This window comes from Arachis ipaensis, chromosome B1 (assembly GCF_059453495.1).
Source record: "Arachis ipaensis isolate K30076 ecotype BB chromosome B1, ASM5945349v1, whole genome shotgun sequence".
In the NCBI taxonomy this organism is placed as follows: Eukaryota; Viridiplantae; Streptophyta; class Magnoliopsida; order Fabales; family Fabaceae; genus Arachis; species Arachis ipaensis.
Genome location: NC_142436.1, coordinates 96071097 through 96087487, shown reverse-complemented (window position 1 = coordinate 96087487; position 16391 = coordinate 96071097). Strand labels below are relative to the sequence as shown.

General features: G+C 41.8%; 1 non-coding gene across 1 annotated transcript; it reads left to right on the top strand.

Annotated features, from left to right (window-relative positions):
- Nucleotides 1-214: 214 nt before the first annotated feature.
- LOC148577555 (small nucleolar RNA R71) lies at nucleotides 215-318 on the top strand. Its single transcript, XR_015903837.1, has one exon. It is a non-coding gene; the product is annotated as a small nucleolar RNA R71 (small nucleolar RNA).
- The last annotated feature ends 16073 nt before the right edge of the window (nucleotides 319-16391 follow it).

The window sequence follows — 16391 nt, the reverse complement described above, 5'->3', positions numbered from 1 at the left end:
AGCATCTACATTGTTTAGCTCCATTACTCCTCTTGTGTTCCCTCTTTCGGAAGCATAGAAGTAGTCGTTCTCTGCTACTGTTTCAATGACATCTATAGCCTCCTCAATGGTTTTCTTCTTGTTCAAAGATCCTCCGGATGAATGGTCTACGGCCTTCTTTGACTCATAAGAGAGCCCTTCATAGAAAATGTGCAGCTGCACCCATTCGTTGAACATGTCAGGTGGACACCTCCTTGTTAGGTCTTTAAACCTCTCCCATGCTTCATATAATGTCTCACCATCTTGTTGCCTGAAAGTTTGGACCTCAGCTCTCAGCCTATTGATTCGTTGAGGAGGGTAAAATCTTGCTAAGAATTTGTTCACCACGTTTTCCCAAGTTGTCAAGCTTTCCCTTGGGAAAGAGTCCAGCCACTTGGCTGCCTTATCCCTGAGTGAGAATGGAAATAAAAGCAGTCTATAGGTGTCAGGATGAACACCATTAGACTTCACTGTGTCACATATTCTCAGAAAGGTGGTTAAATGTTGATTTGGGTCCTCTTGGACACTTCCTCCGAACGAACAGTTGTTCTGCACAAGGGTGATGAGCTGTGGCTTCAGTTCAAAATTGTTGGCATGGATGGTTGGCTTTTGAATGCTACTTCCACAGTTTCCCGGGTTTAGATTGATATAAGAGCCTAAAACTCTTCTATCCTCCCCAGTATGATTTGCTCGACCTCTTCCGCCATGGTTGTGAGCCTCTTCTTCATGATGGTTTTCCATGTTTTCTTCCATGTTTGGTTCAAAGTATTCCTCAAAGTGTTCCTCCTCTTCTTCAGCACCAACTACACGTTTGTCTCTTGCCTCCCTCCTTAGTCTAAGGAAGGTTCTCTCAGGTTCAGAATTAAAGGAAGTTGAAGCCCCGCTTCTTCTCCCTGTCATACAACCAACAAGTACAAGCAAAGAGAATAGGTGCAGAAAGTATATCTGTCAGAATTACTGTTAGTGTGAGTGATGCAATATATCAAACAGTTAGTGGGTTAGTGAGATGAAATGTAAATAACAGAAAGAAAGTAGGGGGAAGGGAAGAAATTAACTAAAACAGGAAGTAAATAACTCAAACAGAAATTTAAATCAAACAAAAATAAAATGCTCAATCTAGTTATCCTCCAATCTAATCATTGTTGATGCACAATCAATCCCCGGCAACGGCGCCATAAACTTGATGCACGGAAAACTTGTCTCATAACAAATTTCCTTCGGCAAGTGTACCGAATTTGTCGTCAAGTAAAAACTCACAATAGAGTGAGGTCAAATCCCACAAGGATTGATTGATCAAGCAACTTTAATTAGAGAAATGTTCTAGTTGAGCGAATCAGAAATTGAGTTGAGAATTGCAGAAAGTTAAATGCGGGAAAGTAAATGACAGAAAGTAAATTGCTGAATCTTAAATGGAAATGGGGGAATTGCTCATAAATGTAAATGACAGAAATTAAAGAGAATGGGTAAGATCAGAAATGGGGAGTTCATTGGGCTTAGGAGATGTTGCATTCTCTGGATCAATCTCATTTACATCTCTTCCTCAATCAATGTACTCATTGATCTCCTTGGCAATCTTAAGTGATTGAATTACAATTTCTTGTAATTCAATCTCTCAAATCTTGATCAATAGCCAATTCCTTGGTCAATTGCTCATGAGAAGAGATGAAGTATGGTCACAGATTATACCACATGCATTTCCCAAATCAAGCATTGAGAGGATTATAGTCACATATCCATCCAAACCCAATTTGGTCCAGCATGAGAAAGCATTTCTAGCTTGATCTCTTCATTCCTCTTCCAAGGTTTAGAAGAGATCCAAGTATGAATAGTTTCTTTTCCAAGATAACTACCCAATTGGATGAAGATGGAAAGCTTTCAAGTAAAATCAAGAGAAAAGATAGAAGAAGAATAATGAAAATTAGTATTGATCCATCAAATTACAACAGAGCTCCCTAACCCAATGAAAGGGGTTTAGTTGTTCATAGCTCTGGAAAATGAAAACAAAGATGGAGAATACATGATGAAAACTATAATAGCAGAGAAAGTAAAATACAGGAAGTAGTTCTATGCTATTTTTCCAACTCCCAGCAACTCCCTAAAATAATTCAAAGCTACTCCTATATATACTACTCTTCTCATCTTCTAGTTGGCTGTTCAAGTCTTGGGCCTTTGGATTTTGAGTTTGAAGCAGTTTTCTTCTTCATTTGGGCTTGGCTTTACTTGCAGAGAGAAAGTGTGAAGTGGGCAGAGATTTTAGCTCAGGACGTTAGGGTTGTTAACGTTTAGTGAAAATATGAGTTCGAGAACGTTAGTGACAATCAACATTCTCACTAACGTTCCTAAGTAAAAGCCACGTTAACCTCAACGTTAGTGGCACAAATGTTGCCACCAACGTTGCCTCTAGGTCCTTCGCACACGTTATTGGGACTTAACTTTCCTAATAACGTTGAAAAGCCCCCATTGCTCCTACGTTAGAACCCACGTTAACTTAGTTAACGTGGCTCTTTAACGTGGGCTTGCCATCCTTCGAGAACATTAGTGACATTCAACATTGTCACTAACGTTCCAATGTGCCCCCATGTCTCACGTTAGAATCCATGTTAACTAGGTTAACGTGGCTTATAACGTGGCCATGCTTAGCCATCCCCAACGTTAGTGACAATGTTGAGTGTCACTAACGTTGGCTCATCATTCCTCATCCACGTTAGCTTCCACGTTAACTAAGTTAACGTGGGAGTTAACGTGGCTCATAGTGGCTTGTGTGGCTCCTTCCAACGTTAGTGACAATGTTGAGTGTCACTAACGTTGGCCATCACCTTATTCTCTCACGTTAGCCTCCACGTTGACTAAGTTAACGTGGAAGTTAACGTGGCTCCTTGGGGTTGTATGGTTGCTTCCAACGTTAGTGACAATGTTGGGTGTCACTAACGTTGTCGACCACTCTTGCCTCTTCATGTTAGCTTCCACGTTAACCAAGTTAACGTGGGAGTTAACGTGGCATTGTGCACTTAGGCCAACATTAGTGACAATGTTGAATGTCACTAACGTTTGCTTCCTTTCCCCCTTTTAACGTTAGAGGCCACGTTAACTAAGTTAACGTGGACTCTAACGTGGCCACTTGTGAGCATTGGCCAACGTTAGTGATAATGTTAAGTGTCACTAACGTTGGCTCAACTTCCCTTCTTCACATTAGAGTTCACGTTAACTTAGTTAACGTGACTCTTAACGTGGTAATGATGGCTTCGAGAGCGTCATTGGCAGTCACTTTTCTCATTAACTTTGCAAGTTACCTCCCATTCCTTGCTTCCTTTGGTCCTGAAATCAGGCAATAGAGTGCATCAAAGTTCTAGTCCAAGTCATGGGTAATGCGGAATACAATTTGTCACTAAACTCATTTAAAATCCTCATGAAATCATGTAAAATACACAATGTATGCTTGAATCAAGGTGTAAGTGAATATCTACCCAAAACTAGCTTATTTCCTAAGAAAATGCATGAAACTATCCTAAAAACAGTAAAGAAAAGGTCAGTGAAACTGGCCAAAATGCCCTGGCATCAACTTCTGCTTTCCTATTGTCTTCATCCAATCATTCATACTCCTTTCCATGGCAAGCTTTATGTTGGGTTTTACCGTTGTCAATGGCTACCTCCCGTCCTCTCAGTGAAAATGGTCCAAATGCGCTGTCACCGCACGGCTAATCATCTGTCGGTTCTCGATCATGTTGGAATAGGATCCATTGATCCTTTTGCGTCTGTCACTACGCCCAACACTCGCGAGTTTGAAGCTCTTCACAAACATCCCTTCCCAGATCCTACTCGGAATACCACAGACAAGGTTTAGACTTTCCGGATCTCAGGAATGGCCGCCAATAATTCTAGCCTATACCACGAAGGTTCTAATCTTAGATTAGAAACCCAAGAGAGTATACTCCAGCTGTCGTCCAATGACTACGTTGAACAACATGTAGATCGCTTTGGGGTTGTCAGGCACGCGACCAGGGCTAAGCGAGTAATGAAGATTGGGTGATTGTCACGGGTTACCCCTTCATTCTGACTTAACTGAATTAAGCACGAGAGTATATCTTGGAGAAGAAGTAGGCGTGAATTAAATAGAAAACAATAGTAATTGCATTAATTCATTAAGAACAGCAGAGCTCCACACCTTAATCTATGGTGTGTAGAAACTCCACCGTTGAAAATACATAAGAACAAAAGGTATAGGCATGGCCGTGAGGCTAGCCTCAAACCTGAACATATAATTTCCAGAGATTATATGACGAAAATACAATAGCAAAAGGTCCTATTTATAGAAAACTAGTAGCCTAGGGTTTACAGAAATAGGTAATTAATGCAAAAATCTTCTTCCGGGCCCACTTGGTGTGTGCTTGGGCTGAGTATTGAAGCTTTCACATGTAGAGATTTTTCTTGGAGTTAAATGCCAGCTTTTGTGCCAGTTTGGGCGTTTAACTCTAGCTTTTATGCCAGTTCTGGCGTTTTGACGCCAGGAATTTTATGCTGACTTGGAACGCCGGTTTGGGCCATCAATTCTCGGGCAAAGTGATAAACCCCGTTTTTAGGGTTTATCATGCATAGAATCTAAGGGTTTTATCAATGATCTTCTACACTTATTCATATAAGTCTGCATGATTTTGTGTCTCTTTCCCATTTTACCTCATAGATGAAAATATGCTTCTTTTGCATCAAAATTGAGATATTGTAATCCTCTTCTATTACCATTAGATGCCTTGACCTGTTTGTTAAGTGATTTCAGAAGTTATAGGGCAAAAACGGCCAAGGGGAATGAAGGAAACATACATGAATGGAAGGAGCATGAAACAAATCAAAGAATTGAAGTTTGGACGTGCGCGCGCACGCGCACCGTGCACGTACGCGTGGATGCGCTCATCCAGAGCCAGCGCAGTGGAGCCGAGCGAGGAGCCGGCGCACTTATATGGCTGGGCCATATCCCTTATGACGCTCGTGCGCAACGTACGCCTGCGCGCAGATCGCAAAAGAGCCAAAGGACGCATACGCGTGCAGTGCGCGTACGCGCCGATATGCGCACATAATTTTTTTAAATGAAACATGTGCCCAGCGATTTCAAGGGGTTTCCAGGCCCTGTTTGGGGCAGATTTTGGAGGGAAAAGCTTAAGAAGACCATGGCTTAGGGGTGTTAGGGGAGATTTGCTTATGAAGTTAGTTACATTTTGTTTTTAGAGAGAGAAACTCCAACTTCTCTCTAGGTTTTCATCCTCCATTGCAAGTTTTCTTTGAATTCTTGGTGAGTTCTATTGCTAATTGACTTGTTATTTTGCTACAAGTGTAGATCTACTCTTCTTCTACTCTTAATTGATGTTCCTTTGGTTCAATCTCTTAGATCTAGATTTGGTTCACTTTGTTACTTTGAATGTGGATTAATGAATTGAGGTTTCATTCAATTGTGTGATTGTTGATGATTGTTTGGAATAGATAGCTTTAATTCGATTCTCTTCTCTCAATTGCCTCATGTTTTCTATAATTGCCTACCAATTGTTTGTGATAATGACAACCTTAGCTATGGAGTAGATTTCTCTCACTTGGCTTAGGGGTTGAGTTATTGGAGACACTTGAATAGTAGATATCAATTGTAGATTATGAATTGAAAATTACTAATTGGCTTGGAGTGCACTAAAGCTAGACTTTCCTAGGGTGAGACTAGGACTTGTGACTCAAGTTAGTTACTCTCACTTGACTTTCCTCCATTGTTAGGGGGTTAACTAAGTGAAGCAATAATCAACTCTTATCATAATTGAAGGAAACTATAATGATGGAACTTCCAATGCTTACCCTTAGCCAAGGCTTTTATTTCCATTAATTGTTGATTGCTTGCTAGTTTGAATTCTTGCACCAACTCTCAAAATCATAAAAGCTTTCCTAATCAATGATGCACATTCTAAAGCAATTCATAGAGAGAACGACCCGGGATCAATACTCTCGGTCATATATTTTAGAATTGTTTGATGCGGTATTCGTATGTTGGTTAGACTATACTCACGATCGGATTTATCACTAGTTTCTAATCGGCATAAGGATATTTACGTTCATCAAAATGGCGCCGTTGCCGGGGATTTGCTTATGTGTGCCATTCTATTGGTTAGTGTGAATATGTTGATATGTGAATACTTGTATTTCTTTCTTAATTGATTGTTTGCTTGTTTGATTGTTAGTTACGATTAGTCTTTGTTTAGATGCCGAGTGATGTCATGAGTTTCTTATCTCCTTCATTGTATGACGCGTTCACTACCAAATCCGAGCTTAGCACCCTTTGATTCGGAAATTGAAAGAACCTTGTTTCATATTAGGCAAGCTCGGAGGCGGTTGGTCTTTGAGGAAGGTGAAAAGGTTCTTACCAATTCACCAACCATATCATCGTCATCCAACGAAGGCACCAATTACTCTTCCGTTGATACTACTGATAGTTTTTCTTTTGATCTAGGTTTTGACAACATGGCCGCTCCAAGAAGAGTTACTCTCAAGGAAGTGGGTGCACCGGATTTTGTTCTCCAACCTTTACATGTGCTTCATCCCAACTTGAATGCAAACTTTGAACTCAAGACTGCTCTCATCAATCTCTTACCAAAATTCCATGGACTTCCCGCACAAGATCCAATTAGGCACCTCAAGGATTTTCATGGTGTATGCTCGACTACTAGGCGGGAAGGATCCGATGAAGTGGCTATATGGTTGTTTGCCTTTCCCTTCTCTCTTGAGGGAAGAGCCAAGGAGTGGTTCTATACCTTGCCTAGTGATGTTGTGTCCTTTTGGGATTCGCTTAGGAGAGAATTCCTTGATAAGTTCATGCCCGTAGAAATGACGGACAAGTTAAGGAAGGAGATCTCATGTATTGTACAAGGCGAGATGGAAACTTTGTATGAATATTGGGAACGGTTTTGCAAACTTCTTGATTCATGTCCCAACCATATGATTAACACTCAAGTCTTGCTTAGCTATGTGTGCCAAGGCATGAGGGAGCAAGATAAGAATTTATTGGATGCTTCAAGCAACGGTTCTTTGTCAAAGTATCGGACGGCGGAGGAGGCATGGCAACTCATTACCGACTTGGCCGAGTCCACTCAACATGCTAGATGAAGAGTCAACCGTCCAAAGGCCGTAAATGAAGTTTCCTCTAGTGGTGAGACCGATACCCTTACCAAGACTTTGTATGAAATGACAAGCCTTCTAAAGCAACTCCAAGTGAATCAACAACCATCTCCATCTCAACAACAACCTCCTCCTCAAAACCAACAATGTCAACAATTGGTCCCTCAAAGAGTGTGTGGCATTTGCTCATGCTATTCCCACTACACGGACGAATGTCCAAGTCTCCAAAAAGATAACACTCTAGTGGCTACCCACAACTTTTATGATCGCCCCTACTATGAACGTTTCAATCAACGATACGATAACCAAGGGAGCAATTCTAATCAAGGGTACCCCCAACAAGGAGGCAACTATAGCCAAGGGAGTAACAATTCCAATCAAGGATGGAGGGATAGCTCCAATCAAAGTTGGCGGGACAATTATCAACAAGGAGGAAGGGACAACGGAGGCAACCAAAGATGGAACAACAACACTTCACAAAACCGTTATTCACAAAACCCTCTAAACCAACAACCAAATCAATGAAGGAACTATCAAACCTACATACCACCTCATAGACAACCACTTCCACCCAGTCAACCCCAAGCATGATAAATTACCTACCCTTCTGTTTATCGATCAAATGCTCAATCAATTATCTGGTAAGTCTCATTATTACTTCCTAGATGGCTATTCGGGATACTTCCAAATACACATTGCTCTAGAAGACCAAGAAAAAACAATATTTACTTGCCCTTTTGGAACTTATGCCTACAAGCGTATGCCATTCGGCTTATGCAATGCACCGGCAACTTTCCAAAGGTGCATGATGAGCATCTTTGCGAATTTTCTAAAGCAATACATGGAGGTATTCATGGATGACTTCACGGTATATGGTGATTCTTTTGATCATTGCTTGGATAGTCTTGAAAAAGTTTTGGAAGGATGTACTAAAACCAACCTTGTCTTAAATTTTGAGAAATGTCATTTCATGGTCAAACAAGGCATTGTTTTAGGACATATTGTTTCCAAGGATGGTATCTCCGTCGATCTGGCTAAAATTAATGTCATATCTAGCTTGCCTTACCCCTCTTTCGAGAGGGAGGCCTGCTCTTTTCTTGGACATGCAGGATTTTATCGGAGATTCATCAAGGATTTTAGCAAGGTAGCATTGCCTCTCTCAAGGTTGCTACAAAAGGATGTTGAGTTTGATTTAAGCAAGGAATGCATGGAGGCTTTCGACAAGCTCAAGGTAGCATTGACCCATGCTACCATTGTGCGAGGGCCAGATTGGAGTAGGCCATTTGAAATAATGTGTGATGCTTCAAATTTTGCCATGGGAGCCGCGTTAGGCAACGCGAGGGTAAGAATCCATATGTCATAGCCTATGCATCAAAAATTTTAGATGGAGCCCAATCCAACTACACTACTACTGAAAAAGAACTTTTGGCCATTGTTTTTGCCTTGGATAAGTTCCGAGCATATCTTCTTGGTTCAAGGGTGGTAGTTTACTCGGATCATGCGGCATTAAAGTATTTGTTGGCTAAGAAGGAATCCAAACCGAGATTGATTAGATGGGTTTTATTGTTGCAAGAGTTTGACTTGGAAATCAAGGATAGGAGTGGTACGCAAAACCTAGTGGCGGACCACCTAAGTCGCCTTGAACACACAAAAGGCGATACTACTCCTATCAATGATTCTTTTCCCATTAAGAGCTTGCATGCAATCTCGAAAACCATTCCTTGGTATGCATCCATCGCCAATTACTTAGTATCTCGCTCCTTCCCTCCTAATCTCTCCAAACACTAAAGAGATAAGCTAAAAAGTAAATCCAAATACTATGTGTAGGATGACCCATACCTTTGGAGATGTGGGGCGGATCAAGTAATTCGGAGGTGCATCCCACAAACCGAATTCCACTCAAATTTGGAAGCTTGCCACTCCTCCGAAGGAGGAGGCCATTTTGGACCTCAAAGAACGGCAAGGAAAATCCTAGATTGTGGCTTTTGGTGGCCAACTCTTTTCAAGGACTCTTCTCATTTTTGTAAATCTTATTCTCAATGCATTAGATTTGGTAATATCTCTAAGAAGGATGAAATTCCCCAACAAACCATGCTATTTTGTGAGATTTTCGATGTGTAGGGAATTGACTTCATGGGGCCATTCCCAAATTCTAATGGCTTTCTCTACATTCTACTCGCCGTTGATTATGTGTCCAAATGGGTGAAAGCGATACCCACCCGGACGGATGATGCTAACGTAGTCCTTTCTTTTGTGAGAAATAATATCATTTGTAGATTTGGGTCGCCACGAGCAATCGTGAGCGACCAAGCTTTACACTTTTGCAACAGAAGAATGGAAGGACTCATGAAGAAGTATAGCATCATGCATAAAGTAGCCACGGCCTACCACCCACAAACAAACGGCCAAGCCGAGATTTCCAATCGGGAGATTAAGCGTATCTTGGAAAGGATTGTGAAACCCAACAGGAAAGATTGGAGTGCCAAGCTCACCGATGCCTTATGGGCCTACCGAACGGCATACAAAACGCCAATTGGCATGAGCCCCTTTCGGTTGGTGTATGGCAAGGCTTGCCATTTGCCGGTGGAAATAGAGCACAAGGCGTATTGGGCCATCAAATAGTGTAATCCAAGTTTGGGTGGAGCTGGAATTGAGAGAAAGATACAATTAGCAGAGTTGGAATGTTTGAGGCTTGAAGCTTATGAGAACTCTAGACTTTTACAAGGAAAAGATGAAAGCCGTGCATGATAGTAACATAAGAGGCAAGGAATTTAAAGCCAGTGATCTAGTCCTTCTTTACAATTCTAGATTAAGATTGTTTCCTGGAAAACTAAGGTCAAAATGGGAAGGCCCATATCAAGTAGTGAAGGCGGAACCCTATGGGGTTTACCATTTGTGCCATCCCTCAAGGTCAGATATCTTCAAGGTCAATGGGCACCGTCTCAGGTTATATCATGGTGAGTAAATGAAGAGAAACAAAGAGGTTGAGGTATTCCTTTTGGAAGACGCACCTCTTAGCAAAGAGCAATGAACAAATGAAGGTCCAACTTAAGGACATTAAACAAAAGTGCTAGGTGGGAGACACCCGCCATGGTGAGATCTATCCTTTCCCTCCTTTGTATACCGTCTTTTCTTTTGAATTCTTCATTGTTTTGTAATTGCTTAGCTACACTTTTGCTTGATTAGCATTGCTTGTGCCTACCTTGGATAACTTGTTCATAAAGACTTGCATTGATTTCTCCATGAATGACTTAATTGTGTAGTAGAAACACACTTCTCTTTAGATTTTGCATTGATTTTAGGTGTTTTTGACTTCATTGGCTTGTTTGGCCAGTGAATACATGATAATTAGGCATTTGTTCTATTCATTCAAAAAAAAAAGGGGGGGGGGGCACGCATGTGCGCACTATGCGCGTATGCGCCCCTAGGCTTTCGCAACTCCTGGGTCATTTACCAGAGAGTTGTGCAAATTCTGGGCCAACTTTGGGCCCTGGGCATAACCACCATCACGCGTGCGCGCACGAGATGCGCACGCGTCCATGTCAATTCACGCAAAAACACACATATGCGCACCGTGCGAGCCCGCGTCACTACTGCGTTTGTAGCCCTGGGCCATCATCCAGAGAGTTGTGCCTGAGCTGGGCCAATTTCATCCTACTGGCCCAGCTCAACTGACGCGTATGCGCACCTGGCGTGCACGCGTACCCCGATCATAATGCCAATCGATGCGTCAGCGCAACGTGCACATCCGCGTCGCTCAACAAATTTTACTTTCTGGTACTTTTTCCTGAGAGTTTGGCCAGAGTTGTGCCCAACCTGTGCTGAGAGCACAACACATATGCACGCGCATGCACACCTAGCGCTCGCGCGTACACTCACATTTCGCTACTTCACGCACACGCTCACCGTGCGCGTCCACGTCATTACTGATTTTGTCCATGCGCATGCACGCGTGCATGGCGCGCCCACGTCAGTCTCGCGAACCAATTGAATGAGAGTGTGTATTTCTCCCTCCATTTTCTTTTTTCTTCTTACTATCACCCCTCTTCTTCACCTCTACCCTCCTCTACCATCCCTACCTCTTCTTCTCCGCCACCTCCGGTGGACCCACACCTCTTTTCCCTCTCCTCTCCTTCACTAACCCTTCTCTCACTTCCATACCCTATCTCCTTCTCCTCCCCTTTAAGGTACCCCTCTTTTCTAAATCTTTGTTTTTAGTTCCCCTTTCCTTTTTTTTCATCCCCCCAATTACATGCTCTTATTTTTTTTAAGTAGTGGCATTCATGTTCTCCTTGTTTATTGCATTTTATTTCTTCATTTCTATTCATTTTCTCATGGGTGTTCTAAGTGGAGCTTACTCTTGCATTGATGAGTTTGTTTGATTTACTTGCTTTCTTTTGTATTTAGTGGTTTGATATGATGATTGTTGATGCTTTATGGAATGCTACATTGGCCCTCTTCTCTAAGTTTTTGTCATAAAGGGATGCACACCAAGTGTTTGATGAAAGAACCATATGACATCTTGGACTCATTTTGACTTAAGTGTTCTCTATTTTGGTGTTCCTTCTCATTCACTTGTTTGTTCATGTATACATTGAACTTACTACATTTCTTGTTTCATTTCTACAAGCTCATCCCATGTTTTTCTTACCCCTTGTTGTTATTGTTATGAGTGTGCGCTTCTCATGCTTCGTGTTCGCATGCCTATACCACTCATGTATCACATGCTAGTGACTAGCTATGGTCTTCATTATTGTCTTAGTTACATGTTGTAGCTGTCATGTATCTAAGCCACTTATTCTTTTATCACTTGCATGATTATTCTTTCTTGGCGCCTCTTTAGGCTTAATTTCACCACCTTTCCTTCTTTTCTAGGATGGTGCTCAAAAGAGACAATGGAAAGGCGCCCAAGAAGGCACCATCACAGTCTACTGGCAAAGCACACCAAGGCCCGCAAGCTAAGGCCCTCCTCACCAAGCCCAGGAGCGTTGCTAACATTGATGTTTCGGAAAAAGACAATCTGCCGAGGGATCCGAACAAGTTCCCCAACCGCTATTGTGAACTTGTCTATCCCTTGATCAAGCCAAGGAACTATCCTGCAGAGCCCCTTCTGGCCCCTCCGGCTCATGTCCTACCGTTCATTTTGCCTCGCATCGAACGGCGGCAATGGGAATTCCTATTGAGAAAGCCACGGGAGGCGAACTTGTCATGGGTGGCTGAATTTTACACCAATTACCATTCCCCTTCCCTCACATCGGTATTGGTGCGTCGAAGGAAGGTTCCCATCACGGAGTAGGCCATTCAAAATATGCTTAGGACCGGACCGTTAGCGGACGGGGTTGATGCCTATCAGAAGATTTTGTCGGCTCGGTGCGAATATGCGTTTGATTGGGATGCTATCCTTAAGGTCATTGCCACACCTGAATCATTCTGGATTTGAGGAAGGATGAAGCCCCATCCCAAGGGCATTGACGCACGTTTTCTCACCAGAAAGGCTCAAGCATGGGCCCAAATTTTAGCCCACTACGTGCTCCCAAGCACCCATGGTTTATCTATCACTACCGAGTTAGCCTTGTTGGTTTGGTGTGTCCTGACAGAGAGACCGGTGCATATTCCCCGCCTCATCCGCCAATCTATGGGCCACATTCACACTAAAGGGAATCTACCTTTTCCTGCTCTAGTGACTGACTTAGTCGCCGCAGCCGGTGTTCCCTGTGAGACCAAGGATAGAAGGGCCATGATCCCGATGGACAGAGATGTTGTTCCAAATGGGAGGTACCTTTACCCTCCGGCGGACACCGAGAAGCCACACTTATCCGTCCCCATGCGCATCCCCTCCTCCTCATCCGTACCACCAAAGTCATCCATGCAACGCATAGAGGAACTCCACAAGAAGCTTGACTGTTTTGAGCGGCGTAACCAACGCCGATACACATTTGTCAAAAAGCTTCTAAGTTGCCTAGCACCGCCTATGGAAGAACCAGAAATTTCCACGTCCACCGGTACCAATAATGATGAAAGCGATAATGATGAAGAAGTGGATGGACACGCGGAAGCCGATCAACCACCCCGTCTCACTCAAGGCACGGAGGACCGTGCCAACTTCTAAGTGTGGGGAGGTCGGTCAGCCGACCGGTCTCCGTAGGTAACACCCAAATAAATTCCTTGAACCTCTTTTCTTAACTAGAGTAGATTGCATACTAGGTCTTTCATTCTTGGCATCTTTTGCATATTAGTATCTCTTAATAAATCCACTTGGTTAGAGCAATGACTTTTATTCTAGAAAACTATAATTTTACGGCAAACCTACTAATTTTAAAATTTGAAAATCTTTTGATGCTTAACTTGTTTGAAGAATGTATTTTGGAACATGGGATTTGAGCCAAGACCACAAGCAAAGTGAGTTTTGAGCCTAATGGTGTGGTTACATCTTATAACCACTTATTTTTCCTTCTTGTGTGAATTTGTTCTCTTCCTATGATTGTGATCTTTAATTTGTTTCATTCTATATGTCCGTTATTCGTTGTATTCATGCATGTATATGATTGAGGCCATCATTTCATTTAGTTCACTCACCCAAATGGCCTTACCTTTTATCTCCCATTGTTAGCTACTTTGAGCCTATGATTAACCCACTTGTTCTTAATTTAGCACATTACAAGCCTTAAAGCAGAAAACAATAAATATTCTTATTTGGATCTTTGATTGGCTTAAGCTAGTACGTGTGTGTATCATTCAAGTGTGGGAAAACTTGGGACATTGGGTGAATAAAAAGGTAGCCTTGTATTTTTGTTGTAAGTATTGGGAATTGGGTACATGCTCATGTGTAATGAATGTAAAACCTTATGCATTGATGATCTTGTATTTAGAAAGAAAAATGAGAAAAAAAAGGGAAAAGAAAAAAATAATAATAGAAAAAGAAAGAAACAAAGAAAAAGAAAGTAATAAAAAGGGGACAAAATGCCCCAAAGCAAAGCTCAATAAGGATCAATGCATAATTGTTTTGAAATGAAAAGAAAATGCATGAGTATGTTAAAAAGTGAAGAATGGGTAGTTAGGTTAGCTTTTGAATTGTATAAGATGTCATAGGTTAGGTGGGAAGTTTAAGCTTATCAAAGATTCAAATTTCAAGCTCACTTGACAAAATATGCACCCTTACCTTGACCCTAGTCCCATTACAACCTAAAGAAAAGACCCCATGATACTTGCATGCATGCATGGAATATATGTTGATTATTAGAAGAAAAACAAATTTTGGAAAAGCATGAAGTAGGGAGGATTGAGTGATCAACCCTATACACCGAGCGAATAGAGCGCAAATACTTCCGGTGAGGGGTTCGAAGCTCAATTCCTTGTTTCCGGCTCTCGCGAGCGTTCTTCATACAAGTTATGCATATTTCACTCTGATGACTAGAATTGGTAGAGTTCATACATTGCCATCATTCTGCTCTATGTGCACATACATATGTGTCTTCTAGAAAGATTGAATTACTCTTGGCTAAGTAGATAGTAGCATGTACCCTAGTTGCATTCATGTAGGTAGATCGCATCACATGAGTCCTACACCCTTGTAGTCCTTTGATCTTTTGCTTTCCCATAGCATGAGGACATGCTATACTTTAAGTGTGGGGAGGCTGATAAACCCCGTTTTTAGGGTTTATCATGCATAGAATCTAAGGGTTTTATCAATGATCTTCCACACTTATTCATATAAGACTGCATAATTTCGTGTCTCTTTCCCATTTTACCTCATAGATGAAAATATGCTTCTTTTGCATCAAAATTGAGATATTGTAATCCTCCTCTGTTACCATTAGATGCCTTGACCCGTTTGTTAAGTGATTTCAGAAGTTATAGGGCAAAAACGGCCAAGGGGAATGGAGGAAGTATGCATGAATGGAAGGAGCAAGAAACAAATCAAAGAATTGAAGTTTGGACGTGCGCACGCACGCGCACCGTGCGCGTACGCGTGGATGCGCTCTTCCAGAGCCAGCGCAGTGGAGCCGAGCGAGGAGCCGGCGCGCTTATATGGCTGGGCCATATCCCTTATGACACTCGCACTCAACGTACGCGTCGATATGCGCCCATGATTTTTTTAAATGAAACACGTGCCCAGCGATTTCAAGGGGTTTCCAGGCCCTGTTTTGGAGCAGATTTTGGAGGAAATAGCTTAAGAAGACCAAGGCTTAGGGGTGTTAGCGGAGAGTCATAATTCTAGATATTTTTAGGAAGTTAGTTACATTTTGTTTTTAGAAAGAGAAACTCCAATTTCTCTCTTGGTTTTCATCCTCCATTGCAAGTTTCCTTTGAATTCTTAGTGAGATCCATTGCTAATTGACTTTTTATTTTGCTACAAGTGTAGATCTACTCTTCTTCTACTCTTAATTGATGTTCTTTTGGTTCAATCTCTTAGATCTAGATTTGGTTCACTTTGTTAATTTGAATGTGGATTAATGAATTGAGGTTTCATTCAATTGTGTAATTGTTGATGATTGTTTGGAATAGATAGCTTTAATTCGATTCTCTTCTCTCAATTGCCTCATGTTTTCTATAATTGCCTACCAATTGTTTGTGATAATGACAACCTTAGCTATGGAGTAGATTTCTCTCACTTGGCTTAGGGGTTGAGTTATTGGAGACACTTGAATAGTGGATATCAATTGTAGATTATGAATTGAAAATTGCTAATTGGCTTGGGGTACACTAAAGCTAGACTTCCCTAGGGTGAGACTAAGACTTGTGACTCAAGTTAGTTACTCTCACTTGACTTTCCTCCATTGTTAGGGGGTTAACTAAGTGAAGCAATAATCAACTCTTATCATAATTGAAGGAAACTATAATGATGGAACTTCCAATGCTTACCCTTGGCCAAGGCTTTTATTTCCATTAATTGTTGATTGCTTGCTAGTTTGAATTCTTGCACCAACTCTCAAAACCATAAAAGCTTTCCTAATCAATGATGCACATTCTAAAGCAATTCCTAGGAAGAATGTCCCGGGATCAATACTCTCGGTCATAGATTTTAGAATTGTTTGATGCGGTATTCGTATGTTGGTTAGACTATACTCACGATCGGATTTATCACTAGTTTATAATCAGAATAAGGATATTTACGTTCATCCCAAAGTATGGACTATTATATATTGCTGGAAAGCCCAGGATGTCTACTTTCGAACGCAATTGAGAGCGCACCAATTGGGCTTCTGTAGCTCCAATTCGAGTGCAGGGAGGTC